Genomic DNA, 13,450 nt, shown 5'->3' with positions numbered 1-13,450 from the left:
ACTACAATAGTTTGTATAAGATATTTTTAACTTGGGAAGAATAATATGAGACGGCAACAGATGCTACCAAGATTAATGTATATCAAAGAGACATGTTAATAATAATACTTAGACCCTGGATGGAGGCATGGAATTTACAAACTTTATTACACCAAAACCTTACTTGCAAATCTCATACCTACCTTAAACTTTGTGTTATACAAAAGCCAAGAACGTATATTTTATTCTTGCACTTCTAGGAAGAATAGGGTACTTAACAATGAATAGGTTATCTAAAAGTGCATGACAAATAAGTTAATGCATAGGTAAATACATAAGAAAATATTATAAAATTAAATGAATGAATATAGTCTTACAGAGATGTGATTACATTCATCCAATTTAGTAAGAACTTAAATGAGGTATAATTTTGGCCAATAATATACAAAGAAAAAGCCAGAAGAGTACCTGTCCTTATGGAATTCACAATCTCAAAGGTAACAGTTGCATTACTAGACCATTTTTTCTGAAAGGATAAGATGGGATAAGGTAGCATTTCTGGGCCTCCACTGTCTCATTTCTAAAGTAGAGGATTTAGAATAATTATGGACATTTCTTCTAATCTATGGTCCTGTAACTACTGTAACTATGATGATTAAGAGGACTAGAAGAAATGAAAGAAAACACCTACTTTTACTTCTTCATAGCCCCCAAGCTGATTAACTTAGAAAATGTCTCTTGAAATTTCACTGAGTACAGCTGTTTTTGTTGACAAGAAATTGCTGTTGAACCTACAGAGACTGTCTATGTTGCGCTGTTCTTAAAAGCAAGAGCAACCATAATTAAATAGGGCTTTTGGTAAAGCTCATTAAGATAATCGTAAATTACATAAATTTAACTGGAAGTTATTATAAAAGCATTTATCCTTCATTTATATGATCCAATTACACTGGTGCTTAATTATTCTATTGTCCTATATCTCTTTGCCTTATCTCTGTTAACTAGTCTGTGAGTCTGACACCTTGCTTTTATTTTCACAGTGCATAACACTGTGCAAGGTACATAGTATGTCGATAATAATAACTATTGAAACGAACTTATTGGTTATACATCTATGCTAATAAGCTAAATAAACAAAAGTTTTACATTGACAAAAACTAAATGTTGTATTTCCATGATAACATTATACTAGGGATTTCTTTCTTTTTTGTGTATTTTTTCTGAATTTTCCAAAGTATTTACAATAGATATGTAGTACTTACATAATCAGTAAAAGACATTTTATACAGCATTTCTGGAAAATGTATATACAATACTATGGGAATGTATAAAAGTTAATGACAAAATAACCCAGCACTAAAAACTAAACAAGAAAGTAAAAAAAATAGTAAGAGAGTAGAATAAGTTAAATATTTTAGTATTTGAAGAGGACAATTTTTAAATGTTCATAAACACTCAAAAAATAATCCATATATTTCTATAATTTTAAAGATTAACCCCATTAACTCCATGAACCAAATAAAATTATTACAAATATACATAATCCAGGTGGTTACAAATAATGGATAATGAAATCAGTGGGATAATGTTAAAGTTGTCAGGCCCAAGGGAAAAATAAATTATTTCAGTGAAAGGAAGCACATAGAATTGTGTAGATTAAGGAAACTTGTTGATAAATTTTTCTGACCTTTATAGACAACGAAAATAAAATTCATTTTCATATTTAACACTGAGTTTCTCAATCAGATTATGGTCAAATAAGTGTCAGTGTGATCGAAAGGGATGTGTGTCAATGGATTAGAAAAACTTATATTCAAAGTATAATTAAATATCAATGACGATGAATTCATCTTCCTATCTCACCTTCCCAAACCAATAGTATGTATCAGTATTCTAAGGATAAGTTTCCCTAGAGTGGCTGAATGTCACAATTCCCCAGCTACTCAGAGACTTCCTGAGAGTCAATATTCTTCTAACTCAACATTCTTATCCCAAGAAAGGCACAAGATGAAGGATGAAATGCTCAGACAGTTTTTAAAGGAAACGTAGGCGCCAGCCCTGTGATCTAAGCTTATTCCACTATTTTTCACTCACTTAGCAACTTAGATCATGATCTGTAGGGGAGGGAAAATAAACGTCGGTGCACAGTGGAGTCCTGAAACAGGAGTGGGATTATTTGTGTCTTCCTTGCAACTCTGTCCTACACATAGAAAATCTTGACAGGCTGAAATTTAGAAGGAGAAAGATAAGTATATACATTTTTTATTCTTCTCACAAATTCTCCCTTCCACTTTTGTGACTAAAAGAATGATCTATGTAAATCTTCGTTTGTAACAAAAGTTGCTTTTATCTGCTCACTCCAATTGGAAGTTAGATTCAAAACTAATTAATAGCATGGTACCCTTTGCATGTTTGACTCTCAATAAATATTGACTGGATGAATGAATAAATAATACTTACAACAAACAGTATTTATTCTAAGTTATTATCATAACTATATAAATGTATTGTATATTGATATATATTGCTAAAGCCATCTTAGATGCTATATACAAGTATCAATGTTTGTTTGAAACAGCATTTTTAAATTTTGTTATTTTTAATTTTTGTGGGTACATAGTAAGTGTATATTAAACATCACTTTCGATGTAAAAGACTGATTGAAATGAGATTTATAAACAACTGAGATTTTTTTAAAAATTGCATTTTTCAAAATACAATAAAAATAATTTTGTTGAAATACTAAGAATTTTTTTTTTGCCATGTGAGTTTCATAACAGTTATCCAAAAGCTACAAGAAATCATATTCCAAAATTTATGTACACAGTTCTCTACATATGGTAGCTTTCCTGAACGAGAACGTAGCAGAGCATGAAAAGGTCTATTTTATGAGTCAGAACCCGACTCCAGCCACTGCTGGTATATCAACTTCACTCCAGTTACTTGATAATACAAGGCCACCATGGTGCCAGTGGTCGTTTCATGCTCAGTGAGCCTCATGGGGCTGAAAGAGCAGTCTATTTTTCCAAATGTCATCTTCCAAGTTACCACTTACACTCTTAAGCTGGTTATATGAACAGTAAGTCCGCTGAATTTTGTAGTGTATTAAAACTGACGAAAGTGGACATAAACAGGCTGTAACTATTTATTGTAGTTGCCTTTATTTTTAAAAGCTTAATGAAATGGCCACCATTTATAATTTTTTTCTGAACAACCAAACAATCAATTATTTGCTTTTGTAATGATTAGCCTTTGATTAAGTGAAATAAAATCATACTGATTTTAAATGCATTTTTCCTCCTATTACTGGTCAGTGCTATGGAGTACAGATACATAGGCTTTTGCCAAACATGGGCCTAATCATCAGCATTTTGGAAAATTTTGGCAGGACAATATTATTATGTGGATTAAATTAAAAGGAGAATTGTATAAAACAACTGTGTTTTGAAATGCACCATAATCTTAGGATTGCTTAAAAGGAGACACTGTGTATGCTCTAGCCTTTGATCATATACCCTTTTATCACTTCATGGCTATCAGTGTTCTCTCTCTAAATTTAATGATCTGTATGAAATAAATGAAAATATTTCCTATAGCATCCATTGGTATGAATTAAAAAAATATTTTTTTATAAAGAATGACCCAGTAAAGGTCAAATATAATGAGAATACATTGTTATTGGTTCTTCTATGACATTATGTTTCTTTTCTACAAATAAGAAGAGAAATACTCGAGGACATGCTATCAAATATCTTAAACAAAAGCAACCAACAACATACATATAAATATCTGAAAAAAAGCAGAATAAAAAAATTAGAGTATCGTTGATACCTTATCTATTAATATATGATGTACATAAGAAAATATGTGTTTATTCTGTTTTAAACAATGAACCTCAAAACATAGACATGTTCCCAGTTTTTTCCAGTAGTCTTATGGTCACATAGGGTACAAGGAAAAGTTGATGAGACAAAAGAACATAAAAGTGAGAAGTAAAAAAAATAAAAAATAAAAAAGTTATACCATGGTAAGCAATTTTCTACTCAATTACTTTGATTTAATTACATTAATCTGAGTACTTTTTCCTACTTAACATTCTTCTTTCAATCAACAATGACAAATTAAAAATCATACTGGACAGAAGAGTTAATGGTCACCAAATATACAGGTAGGGGAAACCATCTCATAATATTTGCATTTTAAAATTCTTGATTGTTTTGAAGCTCCGATTATAAAGATATTGTAGTTGTACTGAATAATCAGTTACTGCATTAGTAAAATTTAAAGTTTTATCTCAATTTATTAATATGAAGCCAGTATTAAAATGCTAATTAAAATAATGTATAAAGTGCCTGAAACATAGAAAATAGATTTTAATTTAAAAATTCAGAGAGATAAAGGAAACCTCCAAGGAGAATTTTCTTCCTCCCCTCTTTATGATACACTGATCAAGGCAATATAATTCTAGTAGGACTAATTTAGCTAGTCCTGACTTTCCTTAGCCATCTAAACCCAGAATCAGCTTCATACAGCTAATTCTAATTTTACATGCCAAAAATACTTAACCTGAAGATTTGGCCCACTAAAGTACTCGACATTCAATGAAATCCTAGATTGTCTAAGGCTAAGAAGTCTAGATAACCCTAGATTGTCTAAGGCTAATTGGATATTGGCTTCTTAGCCAATATACAATTATAAACTAGTGTATAATTCAAACTACAATAATTCAAACTAGTCACTCATTACTAATCGGGGAACTCTAATAGCATCTAAGGAGGAATCAACAGCATAAATATATTTCCACAATGATTCTACTTTAACACAGCTGCCAAAGAGCAGAGCACAAATTCAGAGTCCCAATTTTGGCTTCACTATTAACTACATGTGTTGCTGTTGGACAAGATTATCATGAACTTCAGTTTCCCTACCTGTGAATAGAAATACTAACAGCTATATTATGGTGCCATCGCAAGTATTACAAATCACTTACAGTATTTTTGCAAATAGTGAACTGTTAAATAAATGTCAAATTTCATCACAATTTTATAAACAGATAATATAAATAATACAATTTTATCATCACTCCAAATTAAATAGTCTATGTATAGTAAAAAATTTTAGGCGGTTTTAATAGTTTTTTTTATCTTTTGAAAATTTATTTGAATATTAGGGAATATTACTTGGAACCTCAAGTCTTTAAAAATTCCTGATAGATGGTAACAACTTATTTGATGATATATAACTGATTTTATCAGAAAAGAAATCTTTAAAATCATAAGATAACCTTGCAGAGATATAGGAAATCTAGATGATTATTCTAAGAAATAACTATCATGGATTAAATTAAAATTCCTCATCCAGGAATTAAGTAATGAAGGACAGCTGTCTTATACTTCTTCCCCCTCTTTTTTTCTAGTCTTATACCTACTGTGTCTCTACATACATTTAAAAGACAGATGGCAGGAATCCATAGAACAAGAACCTGAGGTGTGCGTCACAAAAGGCTGCCTATGAAGAAATCCAGATACATAAGCTTAAATATCTACATCTATATATCTCAGCAATGGCTTTTAGAGCCATCTCTGATGTCATCCTGATTCATTATTCAATATTGCCACTTTAGCTTTTTTTAGGCAGAAACTACAAAACAAGTAGATACGGTTGTGGGGCAAACCCTGAGCATTATTTAAGTGGCATCATATGCAAATTTCAAAGAAGTGAAGGTTGTCAGCTTATTGCATGTACTACCCTCCAACATAGGGCTCCTCTGTGTTCCAGCTATTGAAAAAGTGAGAAATTTCTTCATGGTGCATGAAACAGGCAGAACCCCACTGCTCCCCAAAAATGTCCAAATCCCTGGGGCCTGTTAGTTTGTTACTTCACATGGCAAAACAGACTTTGCAAATGTGGTTATGAGACAAGAAACTTCAGAACAGTTCTTGAGAGAAGAAACTTCAGAACAGTTAGAGAGATACAATGTTTGACTTCAAAAAATGGAGGAAGGGGGCTTCTGGCCAAGGAATGTCCTCTAGAAGCTGGAACATACAAGTGAATGGATTATCTCGTAGAATTTCTAGAAAGAAATATAGCCCTATCCACACCTAGATTTTAGACCACTGAGACCTCTGTTGGACTTCTACGTAACTGTAAAGCAATAAAATTGTGTCGTTTCAATCTATGAAATTTACAGTAATTTTTTACAGGAGCAATAGTAAACTAATACAGTGTAAAACTGTCCTGAGCAGTGAGATAATTGGCATCCTTGCCCCTTTACATCTAATGCCAGAAATATACTCCTCGGTTACTGCCACAACTGAAAAGTCCCTTCAGGTTTCCAAGTGCCCTCAGGTAGTAGAGTACTAGGCCTGGCTGAAAACCACTGCATGAATGGACAGTGACTTGTAATAAAAACTGATAATGATATGATTAAATTCAAAGGTAAAAATTAAGATATTTTGATAAAACTTGTAAACCTTTAATTTATTTCTAAATTTTATTTCCTATCATCAATAAAACTTCTGCATCAAAACCATTTCACACTATATTGTTTACATCTTTCAGTGAAATCTGTGGCAAGCAATTTTATTTTGAGCTTCCAGGACAATACAAACCCATTTATCAAGGCAGCCATTAAGAAATCATTGCTAGAAGAGAATCCAATGGAGGCCCAAAGGAAGGAGAGATGTATTTTGACCCTAAAGAAATATGAACACTATTTTAAAACTATTTAAAAATAAATGTGGCACGATTAACATTAAAAGCCCAGACAATTTTGAATTGCGTTGATTCTTAATTTCATATACAAAATAAATAAAAGATTTATTTCATTCTCCTAAGTAGTTGATCAAGCAATTTCAAAATAGCTATTTTAAAATGCTATAACTAATATTTTAAAATATTAAATTATATATCGTTTATATCTTACAAACATAACCCATGTTAATCATAGTTGTATAGTTTTTCAAACAGCAAGACTTTAGGTAAGCTCTAATAAGCAGCATCAAATTTCAAAATAACATAGTGAGTGTTAACCACTCAGTTAAAAAATACGAACCAAGAATGCTGGGGTGAACCCATGAACTGTTTCTTGTTTTCTCCTTAAAATATTATCTTATAAACCAGTATGAAAGTGAAAGTTAAAAATTACTCATATTTTACTGATGTTAAGTATGACAGATTTTAACATGTATTTAGAGTTTCAAATTTTCAAAAATTTTAAAACTTAACTTTAAATTTATGTAGTTTTTGGCAGTTTCCTTAGTTTACTAAAGTTTCAAGAATTCTGGATACCCTCCAGTAAACTAAGCAGAAAAAAATTAAAATGTTGTTACATGCTTTGTTTCAAACCTTGATATAAACAAAATACTTTATGTGATAATCTATTAAATATTTATTATTTTAACTATAAGTAATAAATACATCATTTCACAAAAATACATATGCTCCTCACTCTTCATAGGAATAGGCAACACGTTCTATTTTGTAAGTAATTTATTCTCTATTAATCAGATAGAAATAAAGATAACCTCATAACTACTTTGTCCTAAAAATAAATAGCACTTGATCTATACTTTGAAATATTCTTAATCAGCTTCAGGCAATAAATAACTCAGGAAACTAGCACTATAATTTTATTTATCTGACTGCTTATTATGCAGTCAGATGATTTTCATCACAAAGGTCTAACATACTTTCATCTTCACAGAAAAATATAAATGTCCTTTGAAATCAAACAGACCTTTCAAAGACATCAGTCAGTCCATTGTGAAAATATTACAGCTTTGTCACTTTCACCCAAGAGATTTCTGTCAGTCACCAATCTGGTGTCACTATAGCATTACAGCTACAGTACACTATCAATGCCTGCTGTGTCCTTTGGGAAACAAAGCTTTTTTGGTTGAACTTTATGATTTAGTCCCAAAGGCAGAAGAACAAAGCTTTGAAAAGCATACAGAACAAAGTCTTATAACATTCTAAACAGACAAGATAGAATCTATTTGCAATTTTTTGGTGTATTATAGATTAAATTGAATATTAAACAAATTTGTTTAGCCCATAATTAGTATTAGCTATCTATTTTGTTTGCTGCAATAAAATCTGTTTCAGAATTTTCAAAAGTATGTTTCCATTTTTAATGTGCTTTTTGCTTTATTGCACAATTATCAGTATCATGATGACTCCCTTTATAAAGATACTACAGGTAAAAGGAATAAACCTTTCCTCTTTTCTGTTCTTAAAAGCATAGTCCCAAAGATCACCTCTTAAGGCTGTGTTATTTCAAATTTTATGATAAAATATTAATGAAAAAATAAATATAATTTCCATTTTAAGTGTCTTTTTTTCTATCACTTTGCTACTACAATTTCAATGATAAGGATAACCTAAGTTTAGAAAGAGTTACTTGGGTGAGAGTAATGCACATTTTTTTCAAACAGAAGGTGTTATATGTGATTCTACTATTTACAGGAAACATTTTTGCATGGAGCAGAACAATTTTTTTTCTTCTAGATATGCTCAGATATTATATATCTTGAATCCTGAATCATATTTTTTCTTTTCTATTATATTTCCCCCTAGACTTAGTCTTTTCTAGTTCAGTCACTTAGAAAACCATATTGACTTGCGACCTCCAAAAGAAGGGGCTTCGTATTAATGACTACATATTACTTGCAAGGTTAAGGGGAATAGGTCTGTTTTCTACTAGTCAATTAAACAAATCCAAAGAAAGAGACCAATCAGCACAGGACTATTTTGTTTCTATAGAACAGAGATGCTCCCTGATCCTTTTCTACTAGGATTAAATCTCCAATAACATGCAAAAATGATATTTAAATTAAAATATTTAGAATTAACATGAATTAGAGCATTGAGGAAAAATTATATGATTATTTGGAGATGAACACAAATTAAGCTCATGTATACACAAACTATTTTTCTTTTAATTTATAAAAGAGTGACAGTTCTGTTCTATCTGAAATTACACATTTTATATACATTTATACTATAGCCACAATTTTACTTCTATGTGAATAAACGCAAGAATTAAAGAATCTAACAAGGAAATTGCCTCATAAACTTGAACACTTTTTTTCTTTCTTCATTTGAATATTTAGTAAAGTTAAGGATAAGGGATTTTTACTGATTGTTTTCTTATTTTATATTTAACCATGACTAGTCATTATAAAGTTTTAACAGAAGTTAAAAATGCCCTTAATGATTAAAGTTCTGCTAATTTAGCAAAAATATAGAAAGTGTAATGAAAATCTTCAAAGGTATAATAGGATGCTGCATTTTCAGAAAATACCATTTTGCCAGAGCGTAAAATATCAGGAGGTGAGCAATTTTTCAGCATTTTAAGAATTATACTTTCAGTTGATTGAGATACCTGGGACTTGCTTTGAGTCAGTTTTCTCTGTCTGTAGATCTACATGTTGATTTGCAACAAACATTGTGTGTATGGCTATGTGTGTGTACATACGTGTGTCTGTTCCTTTACCACAAAAATAGAACTTCTTGTAATAACTGGTGATCATCTGTGATATGATTTTTATAGTGGCTCAAAGCCTTGCCTCCACAAAATAAATTTCCAATGCAGCAGGTAAAATTCCTACCATTACAGAAATAAGTTATTTTGGAGTAAATCAATTCTAGAGTAACTTTAAATCATGCATGCTTTAATATATTCCAGTGGCACATTAGCAGAGATGAAGATCAAAATACAAGATTAATTATCTACAGTGCACTCCCCAATCTGGCGGTCACTAGCCACATGTGGCTATTCAGCACTTGGAATTTGGCCAGTTCTGGAAATGGAAAACACACCAGATTTCAAAGACATAAGATGAAAAATGGTCTGTAAACGATCCCATTTATTAATATATTAGTTTTATTTTAGATGTATTGATTGGAAATTAAATTGATTTCAACTTTTTCTTGCTACTTTTTTAATGTGGTTATTAGAAAATATAAAATTATATATGTGGCTCACATTGTGTTCTCATCAGAAAAATATGTCTATGCGCTTGAAAAACTGATACAGCTTACAGAGAAAAGGACAGTGAGTCAGAATAAGCACTTCAGAATATGCCTAAGAAACAATAAACTAACAAACAAAAAGAAAAACGACAATTTGGGGCTTAGAAGGCACTGGCTGCAGGTCATTCTATACATATCTAGAGGTTTTTATTTTGTTTTTGTTATTTTAATAATATAGTAACTGAATGGATAAGTAGGAAACAGCATGAGACCGAGGAACAGGGACCTAGTCTCATCTCTGGATGCATGTTAAGGAGCACCTGGGAAACTTTCAGAATATCCCTACCTGAGGCCGGGCGCGGTGGCTCATGCCTGTAATCCCAGCATTTTGGGAGGCCGAGGAGGGCGGATCACCTGAGGTCGGGAGTTTGAGACCAGCCTGGCCAACATGGAGAAACCTCGTCTCTACTAAAAATACAAAAGTAGCCAGGCGTGGTGGTGCATGCCTGAAATCCCAGCTACTAGGGAGGCTGAGGCAGGAGAATCGCTTGAACCCCAGAGGCGGAGGTTGCAGTGAGCTGAGTTCGCGTCATTGCACTCCAGCCTGGGCAACAAGAGCCAAACTCCGTCTTTAAAAAAAAAAAAAAAAAAAGAATATCCCTACCTGAGTCCTGTGCCCACAGATCCTAATTTAAATGGTCCAGGCTGGGACACTGAAGCTTTTTAAAATATCTCCCTGCGTGTATAAAAGAGGTTTGAGCCAGAGTTTTACCAAGGCATCAGAATAAGAGTGAGATACATATGTGTTTCATCTTATGAGCCAATGCTCTGATTGCCTGAACGCTGTTATTGAGGATTGGGAAGATGCATTAGAATTTGGAAGAATCTAGTTCTGTGGTGGATCAGCAATATCTTCCATGGGATAATAGAATGGGAAATAGTGTTAATTGTTTCAGGAATGTATCATCCGGGTCCACATTCACGTATGTGATTTCTAACTATTTTTAACCGTATTAATGCCAGATCTAAACTGAAAGTAATTTATAACTGATCATCACCCCTGATGCCACCAAGCGCCCCTTAAAAGCCCTTCCTGGATTCCTTTCCTCCCAATCTGCATAAGTGACAACCTTTCCTCATTCCAGGTGCTGCTTAAAATCATCTCCTTAGCAAGTGCTTGCCTAATGAACCAATGTGTAGCAGTCATAGAGTCACTTGACTACTTTGCCCTAATTCAAGACATTGCAGAGCTTGTTGCTAGAGATATTATCCTTCCTTATTTACTTAATTTGCATAAAGGGTCTCCACAACCAGAGGTAAGACTCATGAGAAAATGTAAGTCTCTGGTTCACGGCTACATACCTCAAAAAGTACCGGCACAGTAGAAACACTGAATAAACATGTGCTTAAAATAAATAGTACTTTTTAAGCTGGTATTGACTTTGAAGCTGAATGTTTTATTTGGAAGGATGGTAATAGTTTTTTTTTAAAAAAATCTTTTATTAAATAATAATCTTCTCTTAAAAAATCTTCTCTTAAAAAAACAATTTGAATTGTTCCTAAATGAATTATACTTCCCAGCAAAGGAAAATCTTTACAAGGGTTTCCCTGATGTCAAACTCTAATTTATTGAGATACCATGGATGCTGTAAAGATTTCAGGTACTGATTTTTACTTTTTTTTCTTTCTTTTGAGACAAGGTCTCATTTGGTTGCCCAGCTCACTGTAGCCTCACTCTCCCAGGCCGAAGTGATCCTCCTATCTCAGCCTCCCAAGTAGCAGGGACTCCAGGTGCATATTACCACACTTGGCTATTTTTTTTTTTTCTCACTATGTTCCCAGGCTAGTTTCAAACTCGTGAGTTCAAGTGATCCTCTGGCCTCAAACTCCCAAAGTGCTGATATTACAGGTATGAGACACCATGCCTGGTCCCTGATTTTTACTTCTGAAATCGCAGACTTTCTAATATTTCTTCCAAAATGTTTGACTTTGAGCTACTTCACTCATGATTAAAAGTTTTATCAGAGAGTGGGCTAAGGCTATAGAGATTAAATCCAAATTAGATATTTTTGCATCTTCTTAAAAATACAAATAAGATGTAATGAGAAACAATGCTGAAACTATATAAAATCTGAAATTGCATATTACCTTAATCCTCATTACCATAATCATTCTGTCATTATTTCAATTATAAATTAATAAACTCCTACTCATTCTTTCTAAATCCCGGAAGTCTTTTGAGCATAACCAAAATCTTAAGTCGCATATAAAATATAACTTTGGGTAAGGAATGAGGAGAAAAATGTATTATACTATGACTTTGAGTTAAAACAGTCCATTTTCAAATGTCTTATCTTTAAAATATATCTAATTTGGTTAAAATATGTAAAATATCTATTTACAGAACTTTTAGAAAGACAAACTGTATCATGTTAACGAAATGCTATATAGCTGTGAATGATTCCTCCTAAGACGTGACTTTCCTCTATCTTCTTTGGAACTACTGTTTAATACATTTAAAAGAGATGTGGTAAATGTTAGGAGACATTTGAGGAGAGGTGAATCAAACTCTCACCAATGAATGGTTTGAGATTTTATTAGACTGGATCATCACTGGAATAAAGCAATTGCTGTGATAAAATGCTTTTGAAAGATGCAAAAATATTAGGAGATATCAGGAAAAATATTTACAGAGTGAAGTATTAAATGTGATTGTATATGTATAAAGTATATTTATACGTTTTCTAAAGCAGTACATCTAAAAATGTATTCCGTAAGTTCTGTTAATTCAAAGCCTAGTTGGTTATACTATGGACTTCTACATACCTTTTTACATTGATGTAGGCTTCTATGTTAGCTGGATCCTTAATTTCATCCCATAATTGCATGCTGTATTTTTTAAATTAACTCTTTAATATAGGCCAAATAGCTTAAAATAACACTGCAAGCTCTTTAATACATGGTCTTTCCGCTGCATTTCATGCCATCAGGGTGTTTCACTTTCCAAAAGGAAGAGATTTAAAGCCATAAAAATTTTATTACTGTTGATAAATAATTCTTATGAGAAATAAACTATAGTTAGATTATCTCCCTAACACAGTCTGCCTATATATGCAAAAGAGGAAAGGGTAGAAGTATAAAGGGAATAAAATCATCCAAAGGAATCTCTATCTAAGAGCATTAATGTAGTATTTAAAAACATTGCCATATGTCATATCTTCCACTCCCAGCAACCTCATAGATAATTAAAAAATAAATAAATGTGTTCCAGTTCTTGAAAGACTTAGAGTCCTCCCATGGAAACAATTCAGGAATGAAACAGAGTCAATACTGAGCTGTCAATTACATATTTTTCCAAGTAACATATTTTTAAAAGGAAAATTATAGAATTTGAATTAATATAATACATTTGTTTAAAAATACAAACCCAATAACATATATTTATGCCTATTCTTTAAGTGAATCAATAAAACTGCCCAACTTTAAGGTCACCTGC

At 32.1% G+C, this 13,450-nt stretch overlaps 1 protein-coding gene across 1 annotated transcript in view; it reads right to left on the bottom strand.

Moving 5' to 3' along the window:
• Positions 1 to 13,450, bottom strand: part of TENM3 (teneurin transmembrane protein 3) — a 2,759,728-nt gene that overhangs the window by 2,724,156 nt on the left and 22,122 nt on the right. The gene's annotated exons all lie outside the window — the stretch shown is intronic.

The sequence above is a fragment of the Pongo abelii genome, chromosome 3 (assembly GCF_028885655.2).
Source record: "Pongo abelii isolate AG06213 chromosome 3, NHGRI_mPonAbe1-v2.0_pri, whole genome shotgun sequence".
Classification (NCBI taxonomy): Eukaryota; Metazoa; Chordata; class Mammalia; order Primates; family Hominidae; genus Pongo; species Pongo abelii.
The sequence above is the reverse complement of the archived record's forward strand: the minus strand, read 5'-3'. Positions and strand labels throughout refer to the sequence as shown.